Genomic DNA, 18,448 nt, shown 5'->3' with positions numbered 1-18,448 from the left:
TGGGTGATGCAGAGGGCCATCCCCACCCTGTCCGAGGGCATGGCTGGATGGGGAGGGGTGCTGGGGGGTGAGGCTGCTCCCCCGGCTGTACCGTAGCCCAGGGCATGCCCATATGGATTGCTCTGCCAGCCTAAAGGACCACCGTTGTGGGGGTCTCGGGAGGGGTCCTGGGGAGCGATTCAGAGGCCTGGTGGAGGTGTGTGTCGTGCACATGTGCCGAGGTGAGGGCAAAGCCTAGCTCTTCCGTGCCCATTTTTCTGGGGGTGGGACTACTTGTGGGCTTTTACACCTCTCTCTTTATTAACGTCTCTCTCTCCTCCGCCAGATTCTAATCGCCTTCCAGAAAACAGCTGCTATTAGCTTCTCCCCTGAGCCTCCAAATCCCCGGTGCTCAGCAAAATTCCCCTCTGATTGAAGCAGCTGTGCTCGGAGCTGAGCGTCCGCCTTCAGAGCTCATCAAAGCCCCTCAAAGGGGAGATTAGCAGCAACATCCCATCAGGCCCAGCATTGTCCCCATTCACCGCGCCAGCCGCGCTCGGCCACTGTGGGCCTTGCGGAAGACACGGAATTAGAGAGTGCGGGGCTCTTAGAAGCACAGGCTTCCAGAAGCACGGAATCATCAAATCTTCCCCCAAAATCAGCTTAGGGTGTTAGAATTTTAAGGATGCATCCTTTCAGAAGCTCAGACTCTTAGAAGTCACCTCAAATTTTATTCCCATTAAGTTTGGGGTAAAATAAATACATCTAATCTCTGACACCATCTTTGGAGCCTAGCATCTTAGTTATTAAAAGCCCAGAGTTGCAACATCTGTGGGCCACAGAAATCATGCAATCTGGGGGGTCGAAGGGAGAGGAGACTCTGAAGCATCCATTGCCCCTCACCCTGCTCCCTGCAGAGCTGCCCTCCCCTGCCTCTCACTGCTCACTGTTGGTCCCCAAATCTGCCCCTCATTAGCCCAGGTCCAGACAGTATCAGCATAGGGGAGATGCTTCCCATCCACTGTGACTGATGGTCTCAGACCCCACCAGAGTTCCCTGCAAGCTCACACCCAGTCCCCTGCCCCCCTTTCATGCTCACACCCCAGCCTCCTGCCCCCACCAAGGTCCCAGGAGACCTCCACCCTGAGGCATTTTCAGGCTCCAGTCTGGAACCATTTACTCCAAGGAGACCCAGGACCACAAACGAATCAGGCAGAGGCAGGCATGTCCCCCAGTGGGGATGAGGGTCTGGAATCCCCCAGTCCCACCATCCCACACTCACCAGGGCCCATGTGCATCAGGTCTCAGGGCCCGACCCTCTGCACAAGCCTCATACACCCCAGAGTGGACCACAGGTTCAGGGAGTCCAAGTGGGGGTGCTCACAAACTGAGTCTCAGTCTCTTCATCCATGAAATGGGCGGTTGGATCCCTTTTTGGGATCACCGGGGCGAGCAGAGCTGATACGTGCAGAACGCCCAGGGGGGTGCCCGACACCCACAGGTGCAGGGAGTTAGAGATGTCCAAGTGTCTGGACACCACATACCCAGGAGGAGGTGACGGGGGCGGTGGGGGTAGGTGGGGGCACTATACGCCTTGGGGGGAGGAGGGATTCTGCAGGCTCCCTAGTGCAGGCTCCTCCAGGGTCTTTCCATCCAGCTGACCCCTTGAGACGCCCCACACCCACCCAGGGCCCTATCTCATCAGTAGTCAGATATGGGTGACTCAAGAGCTCATCCTTGGGGCCCTTCTCCGTCACTCACAACAGAAGGACGGGGTGGGCTTCAGGAAGTAGTCGCTGTAGCCAGAGGGGGAGAGTAGGGGGCCCTTCTCCATGAGACCACACAACGCCTCCTCTCCCCCACCCCTGCTGCTTTTGCTCTAGCCTGTCCTGTCCTGGTCCACCTGGACCACTGCAGCGGCCCCTTTACTGCCCTGCCTGAGACACCCCCACTCATTCTCCCTGTCTCCGTCCCCCGCCCTCCCTCACAGACCCAGATGAACCCCCGCAGCTCCAGGGACTCACATGCCAGATCTCTACTACTGGTCTTGGCATTCAAGGCTCCCCACCTCATGACCGGAACCTACCTGCCCGTCTCCTGCACCCTCCTGGGCACCTCCTGTCCCCATCACACGAGGTGGCTCTGGACCTCCACCACCCAGCAAGTTTCCTTGGGCTTCTGCTCCCTGGAATGTCCTTCTCTGCCTGGTGGCCTCCCCCCTCTCAACCTATAGGAAGTGTGACCCCCCATTGCCCCACACTCCCCTCTTGCGCTCTCTGCTCCCTCTGCACCCCCACGTAGAGCATCTCCCTCTCACTCAGTGGCGAGTTTGTCACTTGCCGGGCACCCTCCCTTCACTGTTCCCAGCAGCAATCACGTGGACCCTGACAAATCAGCTCACCCTGTACTGATGAGGACATGCCTAATGCTCAGAGTGGTGGGGTAACCTAGGTAAGGCCACACAGCTTATGGGTAAAAATTCAGCTCTGCCTCTTCTATGAACCTTTGAAGTCAGTGCCTAAAGAAGACCATGTGGCCAGGGGCCTCAGCAGGTCCTGCTGAAGAAGACACTCTCTTGGAGGTGGCTGGTGCAGGAAAGCCGGGAAATGCACAAGGTATGGCCCCCGTTTCCCATCTATAAAGTGGGCTGACATTCAATCTACTGGATGGGGCAGACCTGAGCATTAAGTAAGATGATGTAATGCAAAATACCACAGCAGCTTGCATGCCAGAGGTGCTCAGCAAACAGGTGCTCAGCAAACTCAGTGCTCCCAACCCAGGCAGGGTTGGAGGACCAGGGAGCCTCGGGAGACTCTGTCCTCCTCCTGGGGCTTCTCCAAACCTCTGCTTCTTCTTCTACATCAGGAGAAGGGAGGTGGGGTATTCTGCCCCCTGCCCTCCCTGTCAACGTGTGTGCACATTCGGCGACTGGTTTTCTGTCTACTGCTCTTATACGGGTGTCAACTATCTTGGCCAAATTAACACAATTAAATTTCAAGATCACCGCAGGCACACTCGGAATTACTGTTATTCCCATCGTTGTTTACCGTGATCTTATTGCACCGTTTGCCTGCTAGAGCTTGCCAAGCACGTTGCAAATATTTGCATTTGTGTTCTTCGCAACTGCGCCCTGCGGGACGTCAGGACCTCCATGTTCAAGGAGAGCACGGACGCTGCTTGAGGTCTCTGTCTGCAGGACAGCGGCACAGAGCAGGAGCCCGGGCAGTGCGGCTCTTGCTCAGCACTTGGCTGCCCAGCATCCGTTCCCCTCCGGATGGTGACACCAGGTGCTGCCCTGGGGAACCACCCCTTTCCAACTGCCCTCCGCGTGGAGGGGTGGGACATGGCCACGCCCAGCCCCAGCACCGAGCGAGCACATGACCCAGCCTGGCCAATCAGCATCATCTATCCTGGACTGGGGATGACAGTAGGACTCCATCCTGGGACATGTCCTGGAGCACTGGGAGACAGGGAGCGTCTTCTCCTGGGGCTGGCCGAGGTGCTTGGGTGCAGGCCTGGAGCCACCCAGCCTGCTCTCAGAGGGAAGATGACAGGCAAGCTGAACAGTAGGCATGATAATGTCCTCCGGTGCCTGGGCCTCCCTCTTGAGCTCAAGCCTCGTGGACCGAGTTTCTGTGCCCTGAGACCAGAAGCATCCTGAATCACACACTCCAAACCCCATGTTTCCTTCTTACTGGCCCTGGAGAAGGTCAGGCCCATGGAAGAGGCTGGGGCCTGAGCAGGGGACGGATTTAGAGGCAGAAGACCGGGTTACCAGAGGAGGGGCCCGTGAGGCCATGGCTGGTCTGCTGTTCCTGGAATGTGGGCCTGGCCTCCGATCCCCGGGACCCTGTGAGTGGGCCGTGCCCCAGACTGCAGCCAGCACCTGGTGCCGGACTGCAGGTGCATCCAGCTGGGCAGGTGGGAGGCCAGCAGCCCCGCTCGGCGCTGGTGACAAGCAGCTACTCCTCAGGCAGGGGCATTTGCACTCCGGGCTCAGGAAGGCCCTGCGTGGCTGTTCTCCTGCCAGAGCCCGCCGGCCATTATAAACCCACTACAGGTGAGCTGAGCATCACCGGCAGCCAGGCTCCCAGGGGCCGCCCTGCAATGAGCCTCCCCTGCCGTGGAAGCCCCTCTGGGGGAGCGGTGGGGGCCGAGTCAGCCCCGGAGCTCCTGCAGCCTGCGTCAGCACTGAGGGGGTGGGGATGGAGCACAACCCACCCAGGGACGGGTGGACGTACCATTCCCAGCCACGTCGGGGGAAGCCAGCCTCGGGGGTGGCCCTGGCAGGGGGCTTCCTGAGATACTCATGTTGGCACTCTCTAGGGGTCTCCTGGTGTCCCGACGAGCGTAAGGCGCATAATGGCAGTAAATTGGGGGAGGCCATTACTCTGGCCCCAAAGAGCTGGGCTCGTGGGGGGCAGGGATGTCCCAAAGCTGGGGTGGAAGACATTGGTCCTCGCCTATCTACAGAGGCAGGGACTGAGGCAGGTGGGCAATAAGCATCCTTGTGAACACCGGCACAGCAGGCCCTGTGGGCCAGAGCTGCAGGGGGTCAGGACTTGGCAGAGGACGGGGTTGACCCATGGCCTCACCTCACTCCAGGCTCTTGGGCCAGGGCTCGGGGGTCCCTCCTCGACCAACCCTATAGCTGATCTGGGCTCCACGCTGCCCCCTGCTAGCCCGCCACCTTGGGCAACTGTCTGGCCCCCTGCAAGTTGGGGTCCCACCTGCAGAAAGAGCTGAGCAGAGAGGGGCCCAGAGGCTGCGAGTCCCCTCCCCTTGGACCCTCAGTGCACTGCCTACCCACCCAGTGCACAGGCTTCTCGGGAGTCAGTCTGGAAGGTCAGGGGCCCTGTGGTCTGCCCCCAGCTCCAAGGCCATCCCCCACCCCCCAACAAAGGTGACTCAGCTGCCAGTTCCCAGCATCTTTGGCAGCACCAGCCCTCGGCCCACCAGCTCTGCTGGGGAGAAGCAGGTCTAGGAGAGGGAGGCTTGGGCTCTGGAATCTTCCCTCCCGTACTCTTTTTTCTTGCTTAACCAGCTTCTGGGAGGGCCTTTTGCTGCCAGGGAAGCCCACGGGTTCACAGATCAGACAGGGCAGCCGTGGAGGAAGTGCTTCGTACCCGCAGAGCTGGACACCACATGCTTGGCCCCTGAGGATGCTGCCAGGGAGTTCCCATGTCCCCACTGTGCAGGGGAGGACACTGAGGCCTAAGTGGGCTGAGGACCTCATGCGAGGACCTGTCTGCAAGGGGCAGGGGCCGAGTGTGCACCCAGCCCAGACACCTTCGAAATCCCTGCTCTCCACCTGTTGCAGCAGGCCTCCACGCTGGGCTGCGCCCTCCCCAGAGGACCTCCGTGGCTCAGCCCCACCTTTTATACCACCTCGCCCATCCTTTCCCACCTGTCCCTCAGCCCGGCTGCTTGGAGCGGGTCTCCTGCAGGCTCTGCCCCAGGACTCCAGGAGTGCGGGCCACATGGACTCCTCATGCCTTCATGAAAGCGTTTTGATGACGTTGGTGTGGCAATGATGGTGCTTAGAATTTCTGCTTGAACCCAAGAGAAGTTCGTCCTTCACGATGAAACTTGACAAGCATTTCCGTTCAGGTAAGGAATAAGAAGAGTGCGCCCATGATCAGCCATCCCATGTTCAGTTTAAGGTCAAACTACAAATAGCACCTGGGTGATTGGCCAGACATATTGAGGAAAATGAAAATCCAGGAAAATAAAGATCTAACTTATAAGCAAAACTTAAAAAAATAAAGTATAGGAATGTATTTTATAACCTCACAGTAAAGAACAATTTCTAAAATGAAACAAAAATGGAGACATAGAGGAGTGATCGATTTGGATATATCAGCATATAAAACTTTTCTCTGAAAAAAGGCCATAAACATAGTTAAAAGATAAATGATTTCCTGTCAAAAGACTTTCACAACATATAGCAAATAATGGATCAATATGCAGAATACATAAAGAACACCTATAAATCAGTAAGAGGACAAACAGCCCAATGGAAAAATAGGCCAAGCCCACAAACAGGCAGTTCACCAAAGAGGAAGTCACAATCACAAGTATATATCAATACTTGTTCACTCATATGTGATGGTTAATTCAGCATTAATTGAAATAGCACTTCACATCCAAGGGAACAGCAAAATCCCGGAAGTCTGACAATTCCAAGTGGCAGAAGTGTGTGGGGTATGGGAAGGCCTGCCTGTGTTAGTGTGAGTGAGCCTTAATACAAGCGCTGGTGTCATCTAGTAGCGTGAGACCCTGCAAGGCCTCATCCATGCATGCGCCCTACGGAAATTAGGGGTGAGAGGTGGTGCGACAGCCTGGCAAAGACCCAAACCCTGGGCAGGCTTCCCGGGGTGTCTCCTGGCCATTTTGCTCTAAGCAAGCCATGCACCTTCTCTGCACCTCAGTTTTCTTAGCTTAGAAATGGGTGCTTCCCCTCCAGATGTCACTGTGCAGATTCCATGAGGAGATGTACATAAAATTACTAGAACAGGGGTCCTGGGTGGCTCAGTTGGTTGAGCATCTGATTCTTGATTTTGGCTCAGGTCATGATCTCTGGGTCATGGGATCGCGTCCTGTGTCAGGCTCCATGCTGTGTTCAGAGTCTGCTTGAGATTCTCTCTCCCTCTGCCCCTTTAACCTGATCACACTCCCTTTCTCTCTCTCTCATAAATAAATAAATAAAATCTTTAAAAAAATTACTAGAACAGCACGTGACATGCAACAAGGCTGACAAAGAACAGCTTTTTCATTGTGACATTGTTTGCAACAGAAAACCCTGGAAACAAGCCAAATGCCCATCGGTGTAGGAATGAAAGTACACATTTAAATATCTTCACATGATGGAATACACAGCGGCACTTAAAAACGTATAAAATAAGCCTATATTATCAACACGGATGGATCTTAAAGATAAAATGTTGAGTACAAAGAGAAATTCCAGAACATTACTTACACCATAATCCCATTTATGTAAATGTTTAAACACACAAAACAATAGACCATATTGTTTATGGTACTCTTATGTAGAAAGGTATAAAACATGGACTAATTCCTCCCCAATTTATGACAGTTGGTTGCCTCCAGGAAGGGATTTTTTCACTTGGGATGACAGGGACATGACTAAATCCTTTCTGGTTTTCTGGGGCTTGTCAACATTTGCCTTTTTTGGCAAGCCCTTTGGGGTGTCCCATCCCACCCAGAAGCACCCCAGCCACCCTGACCCCCACAGCCTACAAGGCCCTTGGCACTGCCCATGCCCACCCTGCCCCTCTAGGTCTCTCCACCTGCTGTGCCCTCTCCCTGGGGGCTCACCCCGAACACTTCTTGCCAGTCAGACCTCAGCTCAGAGATCGTCTCTGCAGAGAGGCCTGCTGTCTCAGTCAGCTCGGGTGACATAACAAAGCACCACATTGGGCACCCAAACAGCGGGTATTTACTGTCTCAGTCCTGGAGGCCAAAAGTCTGAGACCCAGGTGCAGGCAGGGCTGGTCCTCCTGCGGCCTCTCTCCTGGCGTGTGGATGACCATCCTCTCCCCTTGTCCTCCCATGGGCATCCTTCTGTGCGTGTCTGTATCCTGGTCTCTTCTTGTAAGGACACCAGTCACATTGGATCAGAGCCCCCAGTGGCCTCGTTTTACCTTAATCACAACTGTAAAGACTCATCCCCAGTCACATTCTGAGCTGCTGGAGGTTAGAAGTTCCACATATGACTTTGAGGGGACACAATTTGCCCCCAGGTCACCTGTGACCTCATGTGCTCTGTGCCTTGCATAGTTGTGCATAATGCTTCCTGCCGTCCGAGGCTTCTTGCTGCTTCTCTGTGAGTCCCCAGCCCAGACCGGCACCCTGCTTGGCTCCCAGAGTAAGCAACACCTATAATGATACAGACCATGGCAGGAGACCTCAGATTGGGCTCTGATGGAACAATTCTCTAATTAATGAGTGAGTGAGTGAGTGAGCAAGTGAGCGAGTGGGTCTCACCCAATCCCAGACTCTGTTCCCTCATCCAGGTACCGGCCCTGCCTTAGTTTTCCCGGGCAAATGCTCTTGCTATTAAAAACCAGAGATTTACTCCACATCTCTGTGGACTGACCCACACATGAGCAGCACAGGCCTAGCGGCCCTGCAGGCACAGCTGCTCCCATGCAAGGGGGGGACAGCAGGTACCCAGCAGGGTTGGACCAGCCCACGCTTGCCCTCAGCTCCCCTTCTTTCCACATGGCCTGCCCAGGGAAAGGGTCTTTCCCAACAGGGGGCCACACTGGCTCTCATGAGAAGAAAAGTAACCATAGTAAAGTGAGACAGAGCCAGCGAGACCAGCCACCCAGGCATCCCGTCGGCCATCCCTGGGGCTCCTAGCCCTGCAGGGTCTGCCATGGCAGGCCCCTGAATCCCCCTGACTCTGACCCTGAGTGTGGGAACAAATCCTGTAACAGGAACTCATGGTCACCCCTAGCCTCACACATGCATCTGCTCCTCTGGTCAGAGCCCTGGACCCCGTCCTTGCAGAGAACAGCCTTCCAGCCCCATCCCTCGTACACCTGGCTGAACCTCCACCATCAGATCCTCTCTGCCCCAAACTGCCCCAAACTGCTCATTCCTCCTGCCTCTGCCTTATCGTGCTGAGAGCATTACAAACTCCCACATGGATCCCGACTAAGGGGCTCTGCCTTGTGTCTGGGCTCATGGGCCAGTTAAACTACACTTAGCGGAACATGAAATGCCCTGCAACACAGCAGAGACTACAGGGGTCACTACTAGAGGTGGGGGAGGCTGAAAACCAAGTAACCAATAAGGATTCCTCTTCTCCTATTGCCTGAACATCCATTTATTGCTGATGCAATCTGCTCTCTCAAGAAAAAAAAAAAACCGTCTGGCAAAGAATGGGAGGGAAGAGCTAGGGGCTCACAGAACTCCAGAAACGCTCAGCATCAGACACATGTGTGTGTCATCACCTCAGTCATCTCTACAGCCCTGCCACCACCATTGGTACTCTCATTGCCATGCCTACCACTACCACCACCACCACCACCACCATCACCTCCACCACCATCACCATCACCACCACCACTGCCTCCACCATCACCACCATCATCATCACAATCATCACCATCATCACCACCACCACCATCACCTCCACCACCACCACCACCATCACCTCCACACCATCACCATCACCACCACCACTGCCTCCACCATCACCACCATCATCATCATCACCATCATCACCACCACCACCATTACCTCCACCACCATCACCATCACCACCATCACCACAATCACCTCCACCACCACCACCACAATCACCATCACCACCACAATCACCATCACCTCCAGCACCATCACCACCATCACCACATCACCACCATCACCACAACATCAACACCATCACATCACCACCATCACCACCATCACTACCACCACCATGACCATCACCTCCACTACCATCACCACCACCACCACCACTACCATAATCACCACCACTATCACCATCACCACCACCATCACCACCATCATCACCACCATTACCATCACCTCCACCACCATCACCACCATCACCACCATCACCTCCACCACCATCACCACCACCACCATCACCACCATCACTTCCACCACCATCATCACCACCAACATCACCATCAGCACCACCACCATCACCAACATCACCACCACCATCACCATCACCACCACCACCATCACCACCATCACTACCACCACCATGACCATCACCTCCACTACCATCACCACCACCACCATCACCACCACAATCACCACCACTATTACCATCGCCACCACCACCACCATTATCACCACCACCACGATCACTACCATCATCACCACCATCTCGACACCACCAGGAGCATTGGCATCATGTCACTGAGCTCAGCGTGACCACAACCCATGCACTTGTGGCCCAGCAGTAAGGTCTGGACACTGTCTCTCTGGGATCTGGGCCCATCCTCCTGCCATAAACCCTTGCCCCTTCCCCTCCCTGCACACAGCCACCTTTGGCATAGTCCACCAATTAAGAGCCTGCCATTGGTTTCTGAGTCTGCCTGCTTGACCTCAACTTTGGTTTCCCCTGCCTCTGAGACCTCTGGTTTGCCCAAGAATGAATGCCTTACATTGGCTCCCTAGAAATGGCTTCTGAGACAGAGGCTGGTGTGCAGGTTGAGGTGGGCACTCCAGACAATGCCTGTAAGAGGGTGAGAGAAGAGGACTGGGCAGAGGGAGAGGCTAACCCTGCTGTCAACAGGTACAGAAAAGATGGCATCCAGGGAGGAAAACACAGGTGGCCAGACCACAAGGAGCAGCACCTGACCTCATCTGTCAAGCCATAAAGACCCAGGCCCTGGGGAAGCTGAGAATCTGCCCACGTTCTCCTCACCCCCACCTTTTCCTTTGGATGACACATCTGACCACTTCTACCTTTCAATTCCTGGAAAAAGCCATGCTCCTCCAGCCTCAGGGCTCCCACCATGCTTCTCCTTCTGCCCGGAACACTCTTCCCTCACCTCTACCCCGCCCTGAGGGGTACTTCTTCAGGCAGCCTTCACTGATGCTTCCTATGAGTCTAGGTCTCTGCTGTGTGTTCCTCAAACATGCTCCACTTACCCTTCAGTCAATTGTTGTTTGTTAAGTGACTGAGTGACCATAACAGCTTTTTCTATACAGTTGTAAGGATCACCATTTCAAAAACAAATGAAGCTGGAGATCTCGTTTTATTTTGGGCCAACAAAGAGAGAGTCAACCCATGTGGGTGGGACAGGCCAGACATCAGACAAGACTTGGGATGCCAAAAGAGGCCAGTGGGACTGGAAGTCCCTAAGGTGGAGAAGCTGAGGCTTCCGCCCCAGGGAAGTCCATTTTCCTTGCTTGTCTCTTCTCCCACAAGTGCAGCCCAGCCACCTCAAGTTGCCATGATGGAGAGGGGTCCTGGAAGGAGGTGCTTTCAGGTTCTCCTCCCCCTGCCAGCCTTGGGGAGGAGAAGGGACTGCAGACGGCCGGGTCCCCAGCCCGTGTCAGCACTGCCGAGTGCCTCTGTGGTCCCAGGGCTCTCTTCCTGGTCAGAGGGAAGAGAAGACGTGTGATGCACACCCTCACCATCGTCACCACCCCAACCGGGAAGGGCCTGTCCTCTGTTTCTCTCCACATAATGGATGCCTTCAGAAATGCCAACATTATTATCATTTCTAAGTGACATCCTCCGACTGTGCGGTCACCCCTTGGAGCCTAATCTGAACTGACAGCTTTTCTGGAAAGAATGCCCAAGTCATCCATCTACAATTTTCCATGAAATATGTTTCATTAAGATACCAGCTGGGCAGGCAGGGAGTCAACCGTCTCCCTGTTGCAAGCGGATGGAGAGCAAGCTGGGCAGCAGGTGCCCGGGCCATGCTCTCAGCGCGGCCCCGCTCGCCGTGTGCCCTTGGACAAGCCGTGCAGACCTGCTCTGCCCCTGTTTCCTCAGCTGTATAAAGCATGTGAAGCCAGGACTCGGGGCACAGGGAGGGTCAAGTCATCCGGGGAAGGCCTGCCTGACGCTGGACATCTATCCCTCACCAGACCAGACCTGGACGAGGCCGTGGACGCCAGCACGGGTAGCGATGCTTCCCAGGAGCACAAGGACACCAGCCGCACCCCAGGACGACCACCGCCATTGCTGATCACCAGCTTCGTGGGGTTTGTTTTGTGACAAGAGCTGCACTAAGCTCTTTATTTTTTTTTTTAATTTTTTTTTATTGTTATGTTAATCCCCATACATTACATCATTAGTTTTAGATATAGTGTTCCATGATTCATTGTTTGTGCATAACACCCAGTGCTCCATGCAGAACGTGCCCTCCTCAATACCCATCACCAGGCTAACCCATCCTCCCAACCCCCTCCCCTCTAGAACCCTCAGTTTGTTTTTCAGAGTCCATCGTCTCTCATGGTTCTTCTCCCCCTCCGATTTCCCCCCCTTCATTCTTCCCCTCCTGCTACATTCTTCTTCTTCTTTTTTTCTTTCTTAACATATATTGCATTATTTGTGCACTAAGCTCTTTAAATACATTATCCCTTTGCACTCGTAACCCTAAGTGATGGAGTCTGTCATTGTCCCCATTTTCCACATAAGGAGCCTGAGGCACAGTCTAAGTAACAAGGCCAAGGTTAGAGCTGAGAATTACAGGAGCCCAGTCACACCCAGGCCACCTGGGGCCAGCTGTCTGCCCTGACAATCGACGGCTTCCCAGGATGAGCCCTTCAAATACAGGACAACAAGACCGGGGTAGAGGCACCGCCCAAGGAAGTCACGGCAGACTGCCCCGCGGAGGTGACATCCGTGGTGGCAGGCAGGGAGGCTTCCCACAAAGTGAAAAGAACGAGCAAGGGTGCAAACCAGCCTCCTCCTCCTCCTGCCATCACCATCACCGTCACCACCGTTGTCACTACCATGGCCAGCGCCACCTCCTTGCGCTGCCAAATGAGCAGGCTGGTTACAGGGTGTGGGTTTAACATCTTTCAATGCAAATTCATTCTTCCTTCACTGGAAGTGCCTAAAAATCCACCATTAAGTAAAATGTGGATCGTAAATCAGCATTATAAAATATCCGATAAAACTCTTCTTTAAAAACCCAGGACAGGTTTCATCTTTCCCAAGCCTCTCTCAGAAATGGACATTCGGAGGGTAGAGTTGGCCTCTTCCAACGTCGCATGGGGATCGGGGGCTCCTGCACCCCAGGAACGCAGCCGCAGCTGAGAGCGAGAGGCACACCTGTCAGGGCGGAGACGGGCAGACGCTTCTGATTGTATTCCTCCTACAGGGATCAATGATCACCTCGCTTCTCTCCGTATCGCCTTCACATGGTTCTGACTGATCACCCCGGAGAGGGTCTCCAACGGCCCCTCAAAACCCATCGCTCGCTGTTTGTGCAACTTCAGGCCAGCGGTGGTATCTTCCTGGGCGCCCCCTTCCCATCCGTTACTCCTCCAGCGGTGAAGGAGCCCGTGTGGAGCTCGGTGTTCTCTCCCAGGCCCGGGGCTGCGGCAGGAACCCAGGCAGACGAGCAGTCCTCCCCGTGGAGCACCAGCACCGAAGGGCTGGGAGGAAACGCACGCGTCTCCAGAGGCCCCGCTCAGAAGCTGCCCGGGGTCCCTGCTGCCACACTGTAGAGCCCCTGTCGCGTCCCAAGAGCAAGCCGGGCCCCTGTGGGAGGGGCCACGCAGCCCATCCTCGGGGGCACGGCAAGTCCTCGGTGGCAGACACGGGTGCAGGGGTTCAGCACAGAGGGGCAGACCACGACGGCACTGTGGGCTCCAGGCGAGCCCGACAAAAACGTGAGAAGATTGTACCCGGGCCTGGGCTGCCCCTTGGGGTTGTCACAGTCACACAACGCGTGGGCTCATCCCTTGTCCACGTGGCCACTTGGGAAGCTGAGATCCCAAGGATGACATGAGCTGGTCCCAGATGTGCCGAGGGGGGCACCGCAGTGCCAGGCCTGTGTGCGGCGGGGCCTGGGGGTTGGCGCCTGGGGTTCAAGGAGGGAGACACTTGGTCTAGTTCGGCAGAGTCATCGGGATCTTAACTGGCGACAGGAAGGCCTGACTCCTGAGCCTTCAGAAACCCCCTTCCCAACAAGTCAGGCTCCGGGGTGATCCCTCCCAGCAGTGTCCCATGAGCCTGGCCCCACAGAGCTTCCCGCCGAGCTGACGGAGGCCGGAGCGGGAGGCGCCACTCTGGAAGGCATCTGAACAAACACGCAGTCGCTTGACCTCTTCAAAATGAAATTGAGTTTTATATGTCAGCGTTTGGCCAGGAAGGAAAAATAAATGCCATTGAAGGCCAAATTGTCATGCCCACGTCGCCATCACTTCCTGGAGCCTCGGCGCTGCGGTTCACGGCGTGAAATAGGAGGGAGCCCGTGAGGAGAGCAGACAGCATCTCACAGTGGCATCGAGACAGAATGGATGGGCGCACTTGCCAAGAAGTGGGACGGTCTGGACAAGACAATCGTTGTTTCCCTTGGCAGAGAAAGGACCCTTCTCTGCACAACTAGGCACCACCCTCCTGTCTAACTGCCTGTGGCCCCTTTACAGCAAGTCTCCTGGAAGGGATGGGGTCCAGGGTCCTGGCCACCACCTCTCCCCACGGGGTCCTGCCCTTGGCCACGTAGGCATTCACCTGGGTCCTCACCCCTCAGCCCCCCAGAGACAGCCGCCCCGCCTGTGCTAAGGATGACACAGAAGGAACCCTGTGGGCAGACAGACAGTGTTTGAGCCTTGGAGATTTTGGCTTTGAAGCCCTGTGTAGGAATCCGAGCCTGGCAGCTGGGCCCCAGCCGTCCTTCTGCCTGGAGTAAGCTGAAGGCCGTGGCCACAGCTCCAGTCGTGCCTGGAGACACCGCGGGCCCCTCCCGGAGCCCTGCCCGAGCTCGGCCCTCAGCGTCCCTTCACTCCGTGGCGGGCAGCCAGCCCACCCTCCTGACCCTCATCACCCTGCAGATGTCCATCGGCGCCCACCCGGATGGCGGCTGCCGCAGCCTCTCACCGGCCCCCAGCACACAGCTGCCCTGTCTCCCATCTGCTCCCACGGAGCCAGAAGCAGCTCTGCGAAATGTAATTCCAACTCTGTCCCTTCTTGTCTGGGCTGAATCCTCCACGTGGCCTGTGACACCTGCACAGTCACGCCCCACAAAACACACCTTCCGACGGCCCTACCAGCATTCTTCCAGCTCCCAGAAGGATCCATGCCCGACGCATCCCGGCAGCGCAGCCCACAGGGCCCTCACCCTGCCCCAGACACTGGACAGTGCCCGCGAGCCCGCCCGCCTCGCCCAGCGGCCTCCCGGCACCTGCCTCCTTATCCTCAGTCAGTACCTGGAGAGCAGCGGCCACAGACCCCAGGGGCCCGCCGACGCCAGGGGCCCAGTACGCAGGCCTGGATGCAGGCGGGACGAGCTTTAAGCAGTCGGAGCCGGCGAAGATGCCAGGCTGTTCCTGAGCCCGGCTACAGAAGGGAGAGGCAGGGGCCTCGGCAGCAGACGCCCCTGCTGGCCTTGAGGAAGAGAGTGGCCGCGCTGGCGAGGCCCACGTGGCAAGGGACGGAATCCTGCCACTAGCCGGGCGAGCTCGGAAGCGGGTCCTTTCCCGGCCTAGCCTTCAATGAGAACACAGCCTGGCTGAGCTGTTCTGGGCTCCAGACCGCAGACTGTGTCACTTCAAGCCCCCGAGCCTGTGGTCAGATGTTGGCAGCGAGAGACGACAAACGCCTGCCGCGGGCTGAGCCCTGACCGCGTCCGGAACCGGGCAACGCGAAGGCAGTTTCCGCTCCCGGCTCTCGGCCTCGTGGGAAGCAGACGGACAAGCAGACCGCGATGACTCGTGTGACCTCGGGAGGACGGGCACTCGTGGGACCCTGCCCGGGGGGTCAGAGTTGGCGTCCCAGTGGAGGCAAGGAGGGGAGATTTACCAGTGTCTGCCCCCGGCTGGCAGAGAGCTCGCCTGGGGCACAGGGAGTCAGGGGGACTTCCCGTCCTGCCGCAGCCGCAGAGAATCTGTGGGAGCCGAGACGCCCGTGAGGAATGAGCACGTTGGGCCACCGCAGGCGCGGGTGTCGGGGGGCCGGGCGGGCTGGGGCTCGGCCTCAGGGTGGGGATCGCGCACACCCTCCCCAGCCGCCAGGGCTCTGGGCCCACAAGCGTGGGGATTCGGCGAAGGGGCCACCGTTCTTTGTGAGTTGAGCGCATTCACTTTCCTCTCCGGACCTCATGGCACCGGAACTGGATGGGCCGGGGAGGACCAGCCCCACACCTGCCCGGTGTCCGCGGCAACCGTCACCAGGGCTGAGGCTCATCCCCAGGCCTCTGCCCCTCCCCCCACCCTCCCTTTGGGTGTAAGTGGAAAAAGAGGAACAAATGGAAAAGCACTTTGTAAAGTACTCTATTTCTGGGCACCATGGTAAGAAAAGACTTAATTTTGTAATTTTGTACAGCAGTTTTTGGTTTATAGGATAGTTGTGTAAAGCACAAAATCCTGGAAGGTATTTAACTGATGGAAAACAGCACGAGTTTCACTGAGACTGCACCCTCCACCCAAAGCCCTGCGTGACCCAAGGGGCAGCAATGGGCCGCAAATGGGACGGTGTCCGCTGCTAGTCTGCTTCCGGGACAGCTGGACCCCAGGCCCCTGTCCACCTCCGAGAAGCCGGGTGACGCCCCTCTCGGGCACCCCACGGGAAGATGGCGGTTTGCTTTCTGCGGAGGGTGGAAGAGACCCAGCAGAGAACCAGGGCTTCAGCAGGAGTTAGCACGCAGCCTCCCGGATCTGAGCCAGGGCGTGCACTGGGGGGGTCCCCCCAGGAACGCAGTGCCCTCAGGGTCCCCCCGGGAGATGGCCCGACTGGCGCAGGCTCCGAGGGCGCTCTCCCCACACAGCACCCACCCTGGGGTCCCCCGACACCGATGGGAGCATCTGCTGGGGGAAGCGGAGCCCGGCACCCGCAGATAAGAACAGCTCGGAAGAAACGGACCGTGCAGGTGGATGAAGGTCTCCCAGAACGAGGATTAGTATCCTCAGAGGCTCGGATGAGACGCAGGCAGGAAGCTACGAACGGCAGCAGCGGAGAGAAAAGGAGCTCAGGGAGACAGAAAGCATGCCAGCGGCGACAGAACCAAAGTCCGGGCCAGCCGAGCGCGGAAGTGCCTTCGCCAGCGGAAAACATTCACAGGAAAGAAAGGGCCCACCCGGGAGGACTGCAGTCTCAGTGACAGGGGTTCCAGAGAGAGCTGAGAGCCGAGGGGAGGAACTACCCCAGAAATAACTCCTAAATTGTCCCCCACGGAGGGACACTGTGTGGGTCCAACTGTGTCCCTAGACGCACACGCTCAGTCCTCACCCCAGGGCCTCAGAGGGTGACCGTGCTTGGAGATGGGTCTTTGCGGAGGCGATCAGGGTAAAGGAGGTCACCGGGGGCCCCGATCCACCGGTGTCCTTACGAGGGGAGAGCAGGACGCAGACACGCACCGGGGGATGACCACGTGAGGGACGGTCATCCACACACCAGCAGAGGGGCCTCAGGGTCCCGGACTCTCAGCCACCGCTGGAGCTGGGAGAAATAAATCCTACAGTTAGGCGCCTGGTCTATGTCCTTCCTTGCGGCGCCGCAGCTGACGCACGCGGGTTTCCGGATTCCCTGGGCCCGCGGGGAACTCGGCACCAGGGACGGAAGTCGGCCCACAGCAAGGCGCGCGGTCCTGTCTCAGAACTCAGAGAGAAGGAGAAAACCCACCCCGCTCCCAGAGAGGGCAAGAAACAAACGGTGAACAACACACTTCGTACAGAAGACCAGGAATCAGCATGTCGCTGGCCGTGTCCGCAGCAGGCCTGGGCCAGGAGACAACCACGCGACACCGCACCCTCGGGGGAGCCCGGTTCCGCCCCAGAGGCCCCTCCAGCCAGGTTACCCACGTAGTGTGTGTGCTGACCACACACCCTTCCAGGGGGATCTGCTCTGCCAGGACGACCCTCGGAGTCACGAAGAAGACAAAGCCGCACGGAGCCAAGGGCGCGGCTGTCGGGGGTCCTGGACCAGCCCCGGGGGGCCTGCAGACGCCAGGCAGCACAGAGCACCCCACCCCCGCAGAGACGGAAGCACAAGGGGGCCCAACGTGCCCAGATGTCCTGATGTGTTTACACACTGGAGGAGGAGGATTTCAGGTGGTATGAGCACGAAGTGTACAGAAAATTAAGCAAACGAAAAAATAAGACTATTACCAGCTCCCGCGACAACACAGTGTTTCACAAGAGGAGAAATGAGGTGGTACAGGGTCAATGTGGAGGCGTGTGTGCGGCCGGCCTTGTAGGAATGGCACTGACCTTGCCGGTGGGGCGGCCGGGGCAGGAGGGGCAGCAGGGCAAGTGGGAGAGGGGAGGCCGGGGGACAGGAGGGACAGGAGGGACAGGCGGGGCAGGCGGGGCAGACAGGTCAGCGGCTCAGGAGGGCAGGTGGGACAGGCAAGTCAACAGGTCGGGGGGCAGGCACGTCAGCGGATCAGGGGGCAGGCAGGTCAGCGGCTCAGGGGGGCAGGTGGGTCAATGGGTTGGGGGGCAGGCAGGTCAGCAGGTCGGGGGGCAGGCAGGTCAGCGGGTCGGAGGGCAGGCAGGTCAGCGGGTCGGGGGGCAGGCGGGGCAGCAGGGCGGGGGGGCAGGGAGGTCAGCGAGTCAGGGGGCAGGTGGGGCAGCAGGGCGGGGGGGCAGGCAGGTCAGCGGGTTGGGGGGGCAAGCGGGTCAGCGGGTCGGGGAGCAGGCGGGTCAGCGGCTCAGGGGGGCAGGTGGGTCAGTGGGTCGGGGGGCAGGCGGGTCAGCAGCTCAGGGGGGCAGTTGGGGCAGGCAGGTCAGTGGGTCGGGGGCAGGTGGGTCAGCGGATCAGGGGCAGGTGGGTCAGCGGCTCAGGGGGGCAGGT

The sequence above is a fragment of the Phoca vitulina genome, unplaced genomic scaffold (assembly GCF_004348235.1).
Source record: "Phoca vitulina isolate PV1807 unplaced genomic scaffold, GSC_HSeal_1.0 scaffold18, whole genome shotgun sequence".
NCBI classification, from domain to species: domain Eukaryota; kingdom Metazoa; phylum Chordata; class Mammalia; order Carnivora; family Phocidae; genus Phoca; species Phoca vitulina.
The sequence above is the reverse complement of the archived record's forward strand: the minus strand, read 5'-3'. Positions refer to the sequence as shown.